Source organism: Schistocerca nitens, chromosome 1, assembly GCF_023898315.1.
Source record: "Schistocerca nitens isolate TAMUIC-IGC-003100 chromosome 1, iqSchNite1.1, whole genome shotgun sequence".
Classification (NCBI taxonomy): domain Eukaryota; kingdom Metazoa; phylum Arthropoda; class Insecta; order Orthoptera; family Acrididae; genus Schistocerca; species Schistocerca nitens.
Window position 1 is genome coordinate 193531647 of NC_064614.1, and position 16600 is coordinate 193548246.

At 44.7% G+C, this 16600-nt stretch overlaps 1 protein-coding gene across 1 annotated transcript in view; it reads left to right on the forward strand.

The window, feature by feature from the left end:
* Nucleotides 1–16600, forward strand: part of LOC126236672 (zinc finger homeobox protein 4) — a 342930-nt gene that overhangs the window by 223886 nt on the left and 102444 nt on the right. The gene's annotated exons all lie outside the window — the stretch shown is intronic.

The following is a 16600-nucleotide window of genomic DNA, read 5'->3' on the forward strand; positions in this document are numbered from 1 at the left end:
GCAGCCTGCATTGCTGCGAAAGGTGGATATACACTGTACTAGTGCCGACATTGTGCATGCTCTGTTGCCTGTGTCTATGTGCCTGCGGTTCTGTCAGTGTGATCATGTGATGTATCTGACCCCAGGAATGTGTCAATAAAGTTTCCCCTTCCTGGGACAATGAATTCACGATGTTCTTATTTCAATTTCCAGGAGTGTATGACAAGATATAAGGTATTCCTGCTGCATTCAATTGCTGTGTTATTGTGGAGAATATAATGTTCTGACAGACACTTGCACAACGAAAAAGATTCAAAAAACGTAAAGCATCAACGAATAAAATAGATTCAAAAGTGTAGCTTCCAGGGATGATATTTATAGCACTCTGCTACCATTCATGATATTGTCTGTTAAAACTGCATGAAGCATTGAAATGTTGTTAATTTCAATGGTTATTGTGAAGATATTCGGTCACTGTAAATTATTAACTTTTGTAGTTTTTAAAATATTGAAGAGACTACTGTTTGGGTGCCCCTCAATTTTCTGAGATCACAGATGTATTCAGATTTGCTTTAATACGGTGCTGTGATTTATTACTGAACTTCTAAAAGTTGTAAGTAGCCCTATTTTGGACTATCTTAAAAGCTGCCATTACTGGCTCGTCTTCTGCACTCTGACCTCACAAGCAACTGCTGTCCAAATTACCTGCTTTGGAATTACCCATATCTGGGCACGTGCTGACCGCCTTTGTACCTGAGCTCCCCTGGAGTACCCAAGCGGCCTACTCGTCCTGCTGACTCAGGCATAGTCATGCAAACAAATTCACTTCTCCTCAGTACGAACCCTAGATGGCTAAATATCTCGCCTAAATACGCGTAACATTACGATCTTCAACCAGGCGTTACTCCCAATTACATTTCAGCGACGACGACAGCTCAAGATTATACCTTGCCAGAGTGTCTGTGACGCTATAACGAATTGTTTTTGATGGTAGGGTAGGGCATACTATTTAAAACACCTCATAATACTGCCATAGACTCGTGTGCTTGTGCGTGTGCGTGTGCGTGCACATACAAAAAGATAACGTTACATTGTTCACAAACACTATCCGATCCAAAACATTCGAAAACTGTGCGACTAAAACTGAAAAATGTGCAGAGTGGGGCGACAGCTTCTAAAACGATTTAAGTTTATTCATTTTACTGCTCCAATTAAAATTTCACGAATTCCGTTACAGTACTACAACAGTAAGCTGTAATTTACCTTTCTCTGCCTCGTGATGACTGGGTGTTGTGTGATGTCCTTAGGTTAGTTAGGTTTAAGTAGTTCTAAGTTCTAGGGGACTGATGGCCATAGATGTTAAGTCCCATAGTGCTCAGAGCCATTTGAACCATTTTTGTAATTTACTGATCATATCAGTATTCTGACAGGAAGTGTGACATTAAGATGTGGCCATGATAACGCTCTGCCTTCTTAGTCTTTGGAACGTAATAACGAGATCAGTCTTCAGCAGCCGAAATTTCAGGCCAGGAGTAAGCATACCTTCAGATCTCTGGCGTAGTGAAAGCGTTACAGTGATTTACAAAATCTTAATATTCGCAGATGTGAATAAAAGACTTCGAGGTGCAGTGAGCACCCATTCAGATATGTTTAGAAATTATCAACCTTGATGAATCAATGGAATCTTAAATCAGGACCAAGGCCCAGAATAATTTTATTGTTGTGAAAATGCTGCTATATTCATTGTGTACGAGGAGGAACGGTCAATATTCAAGGGAATGACAGGAACAACCTCTTGAAAGAAAAGACTTCATGTGGATATATGACCTATTCCGAACAGTTACCGAGACAGAACACAGTTAAGGTACACTTTTTCTTGGGCTACTGGTGCTCACGTGTTTCTGTTACCCACCCAATCTCTGTGACGTTTGATTCTAGCTCAACCTACCTCTTGTTTTCAATCTATTTGCTCGGGATGTCTTTCCCCCATTAAACTATCCCGTTGAAAGCGCAGTTGTCCATGGTGTATTGTGAGAGAAGTAATCCTTGGGGACTGAGAGCAGCATGGGTTTAATGTGTCTGCACGTGCGCTGGCGAAAATTCGACAAATCTACACTAACGAAGAATATACAGTTATGGTGCCTGTTTATGGCTTCTGCTGCTGTAATGTGTACGATTGCGCTTACTGGTGAATATGTTAAAAATACACATTTTTCAATTGATGCTGTGTAAAAGCGCTTGTGACCATGTTTAGTTTTAGCTGCACGTGTGCACATGCGTAAACCTGACAATATATTGAATAATATAGAAAATAAGTGAAAATGTACGATAAATGTGTTCTGCCTCGGAAACCATTCGGAACAGGGCGTATCTCCGTATGCAGTTTCTTGCTTTAAATGATTGTTTCCGTAGTATCAATGAATACTGACAATTCCTCGTTGGACAACCTGCGCGTAGCGAGCAATGTAAAGAACACACGTTTCTGCTCCCTGAACGTAAATCTTTGTAATGTATTAAGCATTACAGAAGAACAGAACCACTGCTTTTCCACTGTACTGTTGGCGAAAAATCAATGGAAACAGTATGTATCGTAAAACACGTACTAGTACCTATCCGGAGAGACCTGAAGTGGAATGACAAGTTGAAACAAATTATAGGAAAAGCAAATGCAGGGTAAAAATCACTAGGAGAAGCTAAAGGAAACGTTATTCATCCGCTAAAGAAGTGCCATACAAAAGAAGTGTTACATCAGTTCCTGAGTCTGGGACCCTTACCAGTTTGGACTAGCACGAGAGGGAGAGAGAGAGAGAGAGAGAGAGAGAGAGAGAGAGACAGAACAGAAGATCCAACGAATGGCGGTACGTTTCGTCACGGGATCGTTTATTCAGCGTAGAAACGTAACGGAAGTGTTTTTTTTAAGACTCCACTGTGATATGCCACTAGAGGGACTGTGCTTCACCGAGGGGTTTGCTGTCGAAATACCGAGAGCCTACTTTCGGGAAGAATCGGGCTCTCACGTACGTCTGGGGAAATGACCACAAAGAGAACATCACTAAAATTAGGGTTCATACGTAGTTTTACCGTCATTCTTCCCATGTAACTTTCGTGGATGAAACGGGGAATGGGAAGAAAAGATAGTTATATGAAAGACACTTTCTGCAGTAAATCGAAAGTTGGCTTCCAGAGTATAGACGTAGATGTAGACGGACAGATCTTAGTACCAGAATTAACAGGCGGGGTTCGCATTTGTGACTCGAGAAATGTCGGATTTCGGATGCCAGACAGCGCTAGCGATGGGTGGGGGTGGGCGCACGTCACGCGGAGGCGGCCACAGTAATCCCGTGCGGCGCCTTAATGAAAACGGGAAATTTTGTTTCTTAAGTCGCATTAACGGAGCCGATTATGCAGCGGTGTCGCGAGCGGCGGCCCGGGTCGGGGTCTGGCGGGGATTGTTTTCGGTTTGCTGGCTTGCTTAAAGTTGGGGGCGCCGTGTATCGGGGAACAATCGCGGCGCACGCCACAATGGCACGGCGGCTGCCGCGGGGGCCGCGGCGCCTCGCCTAATGCCCGCATAATGCTCGCCGCCGCTCGTCTCGTCTTGCACAGCCGGAGCTCGGTCGTGCCCCCCACGCGCTCGCAGCTTCCCTTAATGCCCCCCAGGTGGCACCTAAACTTGCTCGGGCGTCTCGGCAGGGCCGTCTGCCACGGCAAGTTGACCCCACCACTCGGGGGACGTCACCCGTCAAAGCTGGTATTCGGGGTTTTGAGTCTCTGCCTGCTGTCCCGCCGGCTATAGCCCAGTAGGGTAAAGGGGCAGTCATTTCGCTTACCTGTTCGGATCTACATCCATACTCTGCAATCTACTGTGAAGCATTTGGCAGAGGGTACTTCCCACTGTACCAGTTATGAGCGCTTCTTCAATTCATATATGGAAAGCGGGAATAAGGACTGTTTAAATGCCTCTGTGCGCTCTGTTGTTCATCATGTCCACGTGATCCATACGGGGACGTTAGGTAGCGGACTGTAGTTATATTCCTAGAATCATAATTTAAAACTGGTTCTTGAAATTTTGGAAGTAGGCTTTCTGGGGATAGCTAGCGTCTTTATTCACCAATCTGCCCGCACAGTTTCTTCAGCATTTGCGTGGCACTCTCCCATTGGTCAAATAAACCTAAGACCATTCGTACTCCTTTCCTTTGCACACCTGCCATATTCACTGTTAGTCCCATTTCGTACAGATGCAACATCCTTGAGCAATAGTCTAGCTCAGGTCGCACAAGTGTCTTGTGAGCACTCTGCTTTGCAAACTGTTTCCATTTTCCATGAACCGAAGTTTGCCACTGCTTTGTCTACGACTGAGTCTATGCGATCGTTTCATTTTATATTCCTACAAACTATTACATCTCTATATATTTATGAGTTGACCGTTTCCAATTGTAACACAATATTATAGTCTTAAGTACGCAGCTCCTGGGGCTCGCGGTAGCGTTCTCGCTTCCCGAGCACGGGGTCCGGGGTTCGATTCCCGGCTGGGTCAGGGATTTCCACCTGCCTCGAGATGACTGGGCGTTGTTGTGTCGTCTTCATCACCATCATTCATCCCCATTACGGTCGGAGGAAGGCAATGGCAAACCTCCTCCACTAGGACCGTGCCTAGTACGGCGGTGCTCCCCTACGCTCCGTATGGGACATCATCATCATCACGTTTTTTCGCTTTGTGAACTTAAAACTTGTACGTTTCTGAACATTCAAGGTAAGTTGTCAATCTCCATACCACTTTGGCATCTCACCTAGATCCATCCCAACACTTGTGCTTTCTGCAGAAATTGGAAGAGCAGCTTAACGGAATGGACAGTGTCTTGAAAGGAGGATATAAGATGAACATCAACAAAAGCAAAACGAGGATAATGGAATGTAGTCGAATTAAGTCGGGTGATGCTGAGGGAATTAGATTAGGAAATGAGACACTTAAAGTAGTAAAGGAGTTTTGCTATTTTGGGAGCAAAATAACTGATGATGGTCGAAGTAGAGAGGATATAAAATGTAGACTGGCAATGGCAAGGAAAGTGTTTCTGAAGAAGAGAAATTTGTTAACATCGAGTGTAGATTTAAGTGTCAGGAAGTCGTTTCTGAAAGTATTTGTATGGAGTGTAGCCGTGTATGGAAGTGAAACGTGGACGATAAATAGTTTGGACAAGAAGAGAATAGAAGCTTTCGAAATGTGGTGCTACAGAAGAATGCTGAAGATTAGATGGGTAGATCACATAACTAATGAGGAGGTATTGAATAGAATTGGGGAGAAGAGGAGTTTGTGGCACAACTTGACAAGAAGAAGGGACCGGTTGGTAGGACATGTTCTGAGGCATGAAGGGATCACAAATTTAGCATTGGAGGGCAGCGTGGAGGGTAAAAATCGTAGAGGAAGACCAAGAGATGAATACACTAAGCAGATTCAGAAGGATGTAGGTTGCAGTAAGTACTGGGAGATGAAGAAGCTTGCACAGGATAGAGTAGCATGGAGAGCTGCATCAAACCAGTCTCAGGACTAAAGACAACAACAACAACAACTGTTAATATTGTCTTCAAGGCCATCAGAAAACATCGTGAACAGCAAAGCGCCCAACACACATTCCCCAACTATGCGCTTGAAGTTACTTCTGCATCTGTCGATGACAATCCATAGAAGTTAACATGTTGTGTCGTCTCCGCCAAGAAATCCTCAGTCCAGTCGCAAATTTCATTTGACGCATCAGAGAGGCCTACGTCTTTGTCCTCTTTCGTAATTTATGATTTTATGCAATGCTGATAGTTTGCTGCTTTTGCTGTCTAGTAGAGTATGTGCTGGTACGTGGGAAAAGAATACGATGAAACGATACAGTTTTATTTCTTTCAAGATCAATAGCCTTTTCCCTTGCCAGACCCTGACTGTCTGTGCGAAATGGATGCCTAGAAGAGTTTTTTCAAATAAGCCAGAGTAGATGAGAGAAATTTATTTTCCTGAGTGGGTGGGAAAACCAATCTCGCTGTTTCTACTCCACAGATGTCCTGTAACACAGCATGCTGCAAGTCCAGAGCTTTCCCGCTTTTTTCGTGATAGCTCTTTTGGCAAGCCGAACTATACCACCAAAGATAGGACTTCTCTATCAGACGATAACTATAGTCTTTGAACCATCTGAACGACCCGCAACTCACGTGTAGATACATAACACGAGTATGAAATACATTCTAAGAGACTGCTTTGAACTTCGCTCGATTAGCTGATTCTGTGATACACTTCTTTCAAGTGTTCGAAGTGCTCGCTCATAACTTACAAGTCTATCTGCCCGCAGTGTCATATCAACCCATGCAGAGCAATGTTCTATGCTATGTATCAAGAGTTTTTATGTTTAGATACATAAGTCACTAAGACAGAAGTGTTCTTCATATCACTGGGGAGTATGGAACGTTCTTCTCGTTAGTCTACTACGTCTCGTTAATCTACTACGATAGAAGTTACATATTTAAATGCCAGACGTACATGTTTGGAGCATGCATTTGGAAAATGAAACATCGCCTATATCAACTGATCGTGCGAAGCAAATGACTGTGTTCGTAATACAGCTAAGGTGGAATGTGGCACTAGTTTTTCATAAATTTGTGGCCGTGGACCCGATATGAAAAAAGAAACATGTCATCGAGTGGGAAATTTTGTCAGTTCTAAGCATATCCTATCGGAAATTAGGCTATTCTGATTCACAAGTGCCTGGGTTTTCACCGAATTAATGTTCCAACTTTAATTATTTTGAGAAGGTGATATTTTACAGTGTGTAAAAACTGTCTGAAAACAGTGATTGCACACACCAGTAGTAATGAGTTTATTATACAACCAAAGTCAGTCGTACATAGGCCATCTTCAGGTGTATTTTGACTTTGTAATCATGCGTGTGACAACCTATAACCATTGCCAACCATCACGTTACTCCTCTTCGTTTAACTATGAACCAGGTGTACACGTAGCATGGCCGGCCATGGTGGCCGAGCGGTTCTAGGCGCTTCAGTCTGGAACCGCGCGACCGCTACGGTCGCAGGTTAGAATCCTGCCTCGGGCATGGATGTGTGTGACGTCGTTAGGTTTAAGTAGTTCTAAGTTCTAGGGGATTGATGACCTCAGCTGTTAAGTCCCATAGTGCTCAGAGCCATTTGAACCATCTGAACATGTAGCATAAAGTATATCTGTGGCGAAGCACATCATAATACAACAGATATATTGCACGCTGAATCTGCTCCTGATTTATAGTGAAATGGAGACGTTTTATTGTGACATGATACTTGATAGTGGTTATGAGTTGTCCCACATCTGATGTCGATGTTACAACACATATGAGGGTGGTCATTTCATGACAGAAACTAATTATGTACGAAATTGATTAATACAGCTGTGTGCAAGCATGGTTTTTTCAATGGTTCTCATTTTTAAATCCACGGGATTTAGAGACCTTCCTTAGATCAATTTCGTTAGGTGTCGTGTGCAGATTACTACCTTCGACCCCTGGTGCAAGGAACTAGAAAAAATGTTGAAATATCGTGTAAAGAAAGATGACAACATTAACAAAGCTGCAAACTAACGTATTTGAAAATCAAAAATTACGTAGTGAAAATGTGATAGGAATCTAATAGGGTAGTCTTCCTCGAAGAAATAGAATACGAGACACGACAAAGCGACGTAGCCTCTGATGCTGTGTGGCTTTGAGAGGTAATGCAAATTAAAAACGGCGAGGAGGCTCTTGGCCATCTTTAAAGAGAGGAGGAAGCAAATCTCCCTGGTGCACGGAACAAAGCAGAATTCGGCCCGTGGAGAAGAGTTGGTATCAGCTTCAAACTCCGTGAGGAGGCCAGCAGAGGGCTTCGAGATAATGCCTTCTGCGGCGGCCGGGGCGGCGAGTGTACCGGGGCCACGCCGGAGCGGTGCCCGGGCCGGGAGAAGTGGCTACGGGCTAAGCCAGGTAACAATAGCGCTAATCCCCCCGGTCCGGTCTTAGCAGCCGGCCGCCGCAGTCTTTAATATTCCAACAATAAGTCGGGTGGCGCTGGGCCCGGGAACAATGAGCAAGGTGTTAACGGCGCCGGAATCTCAGCCGGCGTTAATCTTATTGGCGGGCGGGCGGTCTGCGAGGTCGGCGCTCCGGCGCCCCCGCTACCGCCCCCACCCGCTGCCGCCCCACCCCTGCTCTGACCTCGCCGCCTCTCCCCCAACCCCAAAAACTGGTCGCGCCATTGTTAACTCTAGGGATAAGACGCCTGCCGAGGTTGCGCCGTGGCTGGCGTTCTGCGCTGGGGGCGATCCTCTTCGTGCTCCTTCCATTCCGCTGGCGCAAAACTCTCTGACCAATACCACGAGCGGAGGAGGAGGAGGAGGAGGAGGAGGAGAATACAGGGCTGTAGTATATATCAATTAACGAATACGGTGCTAATGCTGTACAGAAAGTACTTGTAGGGGGAGGGGTGGGGTATTACATCCGCAATTTTAGGTGAGAGGGTTTTACAGCTACGAAGGAGGCCGTAGCGAGGGTGCAGTGTACCATACAAATTAGAAAAATGGGATGTACATATGTATATATACTCCCAATCCCGCATAAACCAGTGGACCGATTTCAACTGAACATATACTGTCTGGGAAGAAATAATGTGGAGACAAGAACTACCAACCTATTAAAGGGGATGTCATGAGGGAGGGGATAAATGAAATGTCGCGTGGCTAGGGCCGCCCGTCGGGTAGACCGTTCGCCTGGTGCAGGTCTTTCAAGTTGACGCCACTTCGGCGACCTGCGCGTCGATGGGGGATGAAATTATGATGATTAGGACAACACAAGTCCCTGAGCGGAGAAAATCTCCGACCCAGCCGGGAATCGAACCCGGGCCCGTAGGATTGACACTCTGTCACGCTGACCACTCAGCTACCGGGGGCGGACAGGGTGCGGATGAAAAAACAGTGTAGCCCACGACGCGCGAATTCACAGACTTTATTCATCCCTTATTTCAGAATGAGAGCACTAAGTAGCTTTCAACGAACTTTAATGATAATTTCAAATCTTTAGGACTTTTTTACTAGCTGTCGATCCCCCATAATGATGAAAGGAAAAAAGTTTATCGCCTGCTAGATTTTCGCTGTTCACACAGTGAAACTGCCACATGAAGCATGACGTTTTAATTTATTACTTCTTTACTCGCAACACGTTTTGCAGATGGTGTCCAAATTTGACACCGAATGTACCTACAAAAATATATCACTGAACGACACACAGGTCAGGAGATATGACGTCATTAATTCTGAGATGCGTCAGAAACTGCCGCGTAATGTATGACATTTTAATTTAATACTTCTTTATTTCTAACTTTATTTACAACGCATTTCGCAGACAGTACACAAATACACCACTGGAAGCGCCTACAAAATTATACCATTGTACAGCACATAATTCAGGAGAAATTACATCATAAATGTTGAGCTGCGTTAAAATTAAACTACAGGATGAAATTTGCTAGAAAGCACAGTTGAAATATGCCCGCAAATACGGAAATATGTTAAATATGCTTGAAATATATTTGACATGTGTGCATGCGAGCAAATCCACGGGTAGGAAGCTCAGACGTTCAAATTTGGTACACCCATTAGTTACAATCTGGATATAAATACGGTAGGGGTAAGAACCACCAGCCTGCTACTGGGGTGTTTGTGATGACGTGGAAAGAGACGCGATGATGAGGAGATAGAGAGACAGCGAGGGGGAAGGAGGAAAAGGCCAGACAGGAGGAGGAGGATTTAAATACTATCCTAACTGAGCAAACTAAAATTAAGTAAAAGTAACCTGAAATTTCTACGGTAAGATGTTCTAGCAATTACGCGGAAAAGAGAGACTGGCCACTGGTATTTTGTTGCCTTCCGTTCCACTGAATCGGCGTGAATCAACGCTGAACTTTGAATTTTGTGTCGTTATTATCTTGTTACCGGACGAGCTACAATTAATGTGCAGTAACTTCTTACATATTCCTAAAACTACGCGAAAATATATTTCGTGATTTATTTGAGATCAAGTGAACACCTTCAGGATTCTCCTCTCATTTGGCTTATGAGCTGTTTAGTGATATCGCCGGTTTACCGTTGGTTTCTTGGGTATTGCCATATTTCCCCGATACTGGAAGCAGTAGGTCGACATTCAGCAGTAGGAGTCATTAGCGCGTCGTTTTGTAAGAGCGAAATTTAAATCAAGTCCAGATGAATTCTGAACGAGATCGAACGGACTCCAGAGCCTGGCGCGTCGTTTGGACAGGGTCGGTAGGACGGCGGTGCAGTTCCCCTTCGGGGCACCCTGATGGCTCTGAATTGCATTAGGTGAATGCCAGAACCTTATCTTCTCCCATTCCATGGCCGATTACCTACATAACCACCCGCCGCCGTTCTACTGAGCTAGCGCGAAGTTTCTCATCGCACTCCTTGCAAACATGATGCTGATCTCTCAATCGTCCACTCATGAGTAGAAATGATGAAGAAGCATATTTCGTTCTATTAAAATATACGGACCATGTTATCGGATTTGTTGTAATGGACAAGATGACGATACCCCAAAAAATTTTGTGGATATTGTAAATTGTGATGCCTATCTTAAGGTGCATTGTCCACCTTGTGTTAGTCTAACTGTGTAGAGGAAACCGCCACCGTGTAGAAGACAAGATATACTTTTATTGCAGTGTTGTTACTGAGCCAGTTAAATAGTTTTTCCTACTCTTTTTGTTTAAAATCAGAGTTAATATGTACCCACAGATGACAAAAATGTCGGTACAGCAGTCAGTACAAATCATATTTTACGAGTGTGTAGTTTTCATATGGATTTACTGGTAATCTTTGACTTCTATTATGAACTTCCTCATATAGGCTAATATACTCGAAATGGTTACTGTTCGTGTTGCCCATGTATGGCCAACACTGTTTGCATCCAATGTTTCTCTATTGGACCATTAGACCACTTTGACCATCTGTGACATTTCTTTCATTGGGAGCATCTAGTGAATTGTTCGCATATCTCATTTACCACATCCGTATTAGATCGCTATAATGATGGACCAGTTTATTCACAAATTGTATCTCGTCGCTTTTATAGGGGGAGGTTCCAAGTGAGCATATCTTAGTCTTCTTTTCTGCATCTTTAGACCAATTCATTCTGTTCCGATTACTTTTTCGTTGAGTGTATAGACTACTTCGTGGTTTTCCCGATTAGTTGTGACACTTGAAAATGTTCATGTTTGTCGTCGTTACACATGCATTTAGGTGCGTAAACATTTAATCTCTTTAGCTCTTATATTTGGTAATATTAAAAATTACTTGATGCACCTACTTACTTTGGCCAGTATCTCTTTATGCTTCCGAAAACATGGAGAACTTGTCAGTATCTCTCTATCAGAACGTTTTCACAATTAATTGCTCTAGTGTTTAAATTTTTAAATACTGAAGTCTTTGACAATTATATAGCACTTTCATAACGTCCAAAGAATTCATTCTGCTTGTTTTTGCAACACTACCACTTTCTTTTTTGTGTCTGTGGCCAGTGGTTTGTCTGCAAAATGGCTCTGAGCACTATGGGACTCAACTGCCGAGGTCATTAGTCCCCTAGAACTTAGAACTAGTTAAACCTACCTAACCTAAGGACATCACAAACATCCATGCCCGAGGCAGGATTCGAACCTGCGACCGTAGCGGTCTTGCGGTTCCAGACTGCAGCGCCTTTAACCGCACGGCCACTTCGGCCGGCGGTTTGTCTGCACCTTCGTGTTTACATCAATGCGTGTTTGATTTAGTTTTACATCCAAAAGTAACTCTTAACATAACGATAAATAGCTGCGTTGTAATCTTAAATCAGTCTTGAATAGTAATTGTTGGCTGTGGCCGAGCGGTTCCAGGGGCTTCAGTCCGGAACCGCGCTGCTGCTACGGTCGCAGGTTCAAATCCTGCCTCGGGCGTGGCTGTGTATGATGTCCTTAGGTTAGCTACATTTAAGTAGTTCTAAGTCTAGGGGACTGATGACCTCAGATGTTAAGTCCCATAGTGCTTAGAGCCATTTGAACCATTTAGTAATTGTTGTTTACATTGTGCTCGTAATTGTTTTGTAGTATATATTGAGACATACGCGCTCACATACACACTTGCTCTATGTATTTTACCTAATATTAAGCGCTTTCTTACAGTTTCGTTATTAGCCGTCCGAAAATACACTAATGTGACAGAAGTCATGCATTAGCGATACGCACATACACAATGGCAAGAGTATTACGTGCACAATGCATAATAGGGCAGTGCATTCACTCAGGTGAACATGTGAAAAGGTTTTCAGCGTGATTATGGGCGCAAGACAATAATTAACAGACCCTGAACGCGGAATGGTAGCCCGTGCTAGAAGCATGGGACATTCCTTTTCGGAAATCGTTACGAAAGTCAATATTCCAAGATCACAGTGTCAATAGTGTGCCAAGAATACCCCATTTCAGGCCTTAGCGCTCACCACAGACAACACAATGGCCGACGGCATTCACTTGACGGCCGAGAGCAGCGGCGTTTGCGTAGAGTTGTCAGTGCTTACAGACAAACAACACTACGTGAAATAACAGCAGAAATAAATGTCATACGTACGGCGAACGTATCCGTTAAGACAGTACCACGAAATTTAGCGTTAATTGGCTGTGCCAGCAGACGACGGACGCGAGTGCCTTTGGCAACAGCATGACAGCGCCTGTACCACCTCTGCTGGGCACATGACCATATCGGTTGGACCTTAGGCCACTGGAAAACCGTGGCCTAGTGAGATGAGTCCAGATTTCCGTTGGTACGAGCTGGTGGTAGGTTTCGAGTGTGACGGAGACGCCACGAAGCCATGGACCCAAATTGTCAACAAGAGACCGCGCAAGCTGTTGGTGGCTCCATAATGGTGTGGGCTGTGTTTACACGGAATGCATTTACATGGAATGCACTGGATCCTCTGAATATCCGACTACTTTGAGATCATGGACGCCATTTTCCCAAACTAGTACGGAATTTTTATGAAAGACAGTGCACCATGTCACTGGGCCACAATTGTTCGCGATTGGTTTGATGAACATTCTGGACAATTCGAGCAAATGGCTTGGCCTCCCATATCGTTCCTCATGATAATCGAACATTTACCGGACATAATCGAGAGGTCAGTTCGTGCACGAAACCCTGCACCGGCAACTCTTTCGCCATTATGGTCGGCTATTTCAGCAGGGGACTTCCAACGACTTGTCGACTCCATGCCAGGTCGTGCTGCTGCAGCACACAGGGCAAAAGGATGTCCGACACAGTATTACGGGCTGTCCCATTACTTCTGTCACCTTAGTGGACATCTATTGATTCCGTTTAGGAGGAATAATGTTGGTTCAATTTCTTGGCTCTGAATAAATTTTGGTGACAACTTTTTCCATTTGCACTGGAGATTAATGGATCAGTCACATCAGACTACACGCAACTTTTCTTTGACAATTTCGTTTCTTTTATAGAACTAGTGTACTCAGTCTTCTAGATACAATACTTGTGAGCGTGTGGGGTTGATCTGCTATTCTGTTACTCTGCACAACGGATTAATCTGAGATGTACCCTTTACCCTGTGGCTCCTGCAACAGGCAATTTCCACCCCCACACTACTACAGAAGTTAGACAGACGCTCCTAACGTTCTAAAGAGAAATGCCCGAAAAACGTTCAGCAATAAATATCTTCTGGAGTCGTCCGCTGTAAGGAAATGACACAAAAATTCACAAAATTTCTTACGAACTAGTGGGATACTTGGGTACTGGAGTAGTGCTAGTTAGTGTAAGAAAAACATGAAACTAACGAAAATTATTATTTATTTTGCCAAAATTCTGAGAAATCACAATGGCTCTTTTAGTTATGAATTGAACAAGTTATATCCTGGTTCTTTTCGGAATGTGAAGTTACCTCTCAAGGATAGGATTCGCTAATGAAATTTCTATACAAAGTTTAAGATTGTTATTGACTTGGCAGAATGGCTGAGAGGCGCGCCTACTCAACTTGAATATTTATCCTTTAGAATGTTGCTAGGTACGGTCGAGGCTGTCGCGTGTGAAATGCAGTGAAGTGTACTGCTGTGGAGGAAATATGGGGCTCGTAATAGCTGTAGTGCACAATACCGTAAGCTGCGATGACTGCTGTCTGCGCCGCTCTCTGCTGATAAATAAGATTACTCTCGTTCTATCTGGATTGACCTTCGCCAATCAAACTCTCCCTACGCCTTGATGAAGTCAAGGAGTCCTATTCGCCCCTAGTCTAACTATTGGCGTGGTACACCGGTCAGATAACCAGTCCACCGCGTTGCCACTCAAAAATTCGCTCGCAGCAGTGCTGAGGAGAGACTTGTTCCTCACTCCAAGAGCGACAACGGAACGGCGCCTCTCCACGCCAGACGTGAAGGGGTAAATCTTTCGGTCTTTACCATTTCTCCTTCAGCTCAAGGCGTCAGAAATATCGTCTGCCAATCAGCATTGCTCTTCTAAAACGGGAGAATGACGTTTCGTTTAAGGCGACCAATCCGGAAATCTGTAGTATTGGCGTTTGCTGTCTCCATGTGAAAATCTCTGAAGCTGCGTGCTATGTGCAAAGAATGTGCAGGTTGAACGCTCCCACACAATGTAGCGTAATTTACTTTTAAGCCGAACATGGGGTCGTTCCCCCTTTCACTCGGGCACACGCTGTCTGCTCCACGGGCGGCTGAGGTTGACTCGCCCTCTGAAGGGACCGGCCTCCCGGTGTGTGGTCTGCCTCTCTCGAACTAAAAGCTCCTGTGACCGTCGTGTCTGGAATGTATGTGTGTACGCCAGCCTCGCGTATTTCAATCCCGGTGCGCTCTTGTTATTTGCATATCGTTTACATGAATTCAAACAACATTGCCTTTATCTTATCGAGTTCGGGTTCGAATGAAGCGTCTTGATGTGCGGAATATGATTGTGAGGGCGGAATATGTAAACAATGAAGGTCAGGAGACCACGACGTCTTACATACTTCAAGCGTGATTTCGGAAGTGCTATGCTCTGCTACAAATCTATTGTTTCCGTAGAAATTATGGCATGCAGCTATATGGAGGCGATTAAACAAGTAACGGCGGAAGTAATGTTGACTTCGTTAGGATCACTGGAGGGACGGGATGTTGAGCCAAGTGTGGTTCCGCTAGCGCAGTGGCCGCCGCCGTCCGCGCCCCGTATAATAAGCACAGATGGCTTGTCGCCAGGCAGGACGGAGGGACCCTCCCCTCGGCCAGAGTCCATTTAAGGGATTACCCGGCGCCTTTCATATAGAATATTATAGACCGCTCGCATTTATCCCCGTATCCCTCGCTAAAGCCGTAAGAAACTCCGGTATCAAGTTCCACCACGGTCAGGGGCTTTTGGTTTCCCTAAAAGTCCATCTAATGTGTGCCGTAAACGCGCGAGACAAATGGAGCACGGTCGGTGACACATCAGGGACGTTTACGGGAAGCTGGTTCCATTTCAGCTCTGCCTGCTACGAACAAGACTATTCCACCACCTGTCGGTCTTGTGGCAAGCCTTCGATACACTTTCGTGTACAGTCTGATTACCTGATAGTTGACACCCCACGCTGCCGGCCGCGGTGGTCTCGCGGTTCTAGGCGCTCAGTCGGGAACCGCGCGACTGCTACGGTCGCAGGTTCGAATCCTGCCTCGGGCATGGATGTGTGTGATGTCCTCAGCTTAGTTAGGTTTAAGTAGTTCTAAGTTCTAGGGGACTGATGACCACAGATGTTAAGTCCCATAGTGCTCAGGGCCATTTGAACCATTTGAACACCCCACGCGCTGGAGCTCGTTTCCTGAACGATGGCAACGATATGTACGTGTTTCATACAAAGCACTAACCAAACACTACTCGATCTTTCCTCAGTAGACCCGATTCAGCGTTATAAATACGGAGATCGGCTTACGTTAGATACGTTTCGCACGCCGATGAAGCCGAACTTCTGAAGGCTGCAATTTATCGTTGGTACTGGGCTATCAGAGTCGTTACTGTAACAAGTTTACGTATCATAGTGACGTATGGCAGTGGAAATTTTGAAATTTGTGGGAAGTTCCCATGGGGTCAAACTGCTGAGGTCATCGGCCCTAGGCTTTCACACTACTTAATCTAAGTTGAACTAACTTACGCTAAGGGCAACACACACACCCATGCCCGAGGGAGGTGGTAGGTCTCCAACCTCCGAAGGGGGGGGGGGGGGGCAAACCCTGACAAGGCGCCCTAGACCACGCGGCTACCCCGCGCGGCAGCGAACTCGTTAGTGAATTAACCTGTCTTGTGGAATGACGTAGATGGACGTAGATTCCAATCTCATGACACACATTCTAACTTCTTTTATAATTTTCACATCTAATAAAAAAATTGAATTATTATTTTTTTTATTCAGTTAATTAATTTAAATGTGTTTTATTCTAATTTCTAGTTATTTCCCGTGTTATTTTCGTTATCGTATCGTCTTTTTAATTTGCTCCTGGTTTTCTTCCTACCTTTTTTTTTCGTTTGCTATGTATCGTGTATACTCGCCTGTATCGTCTATAT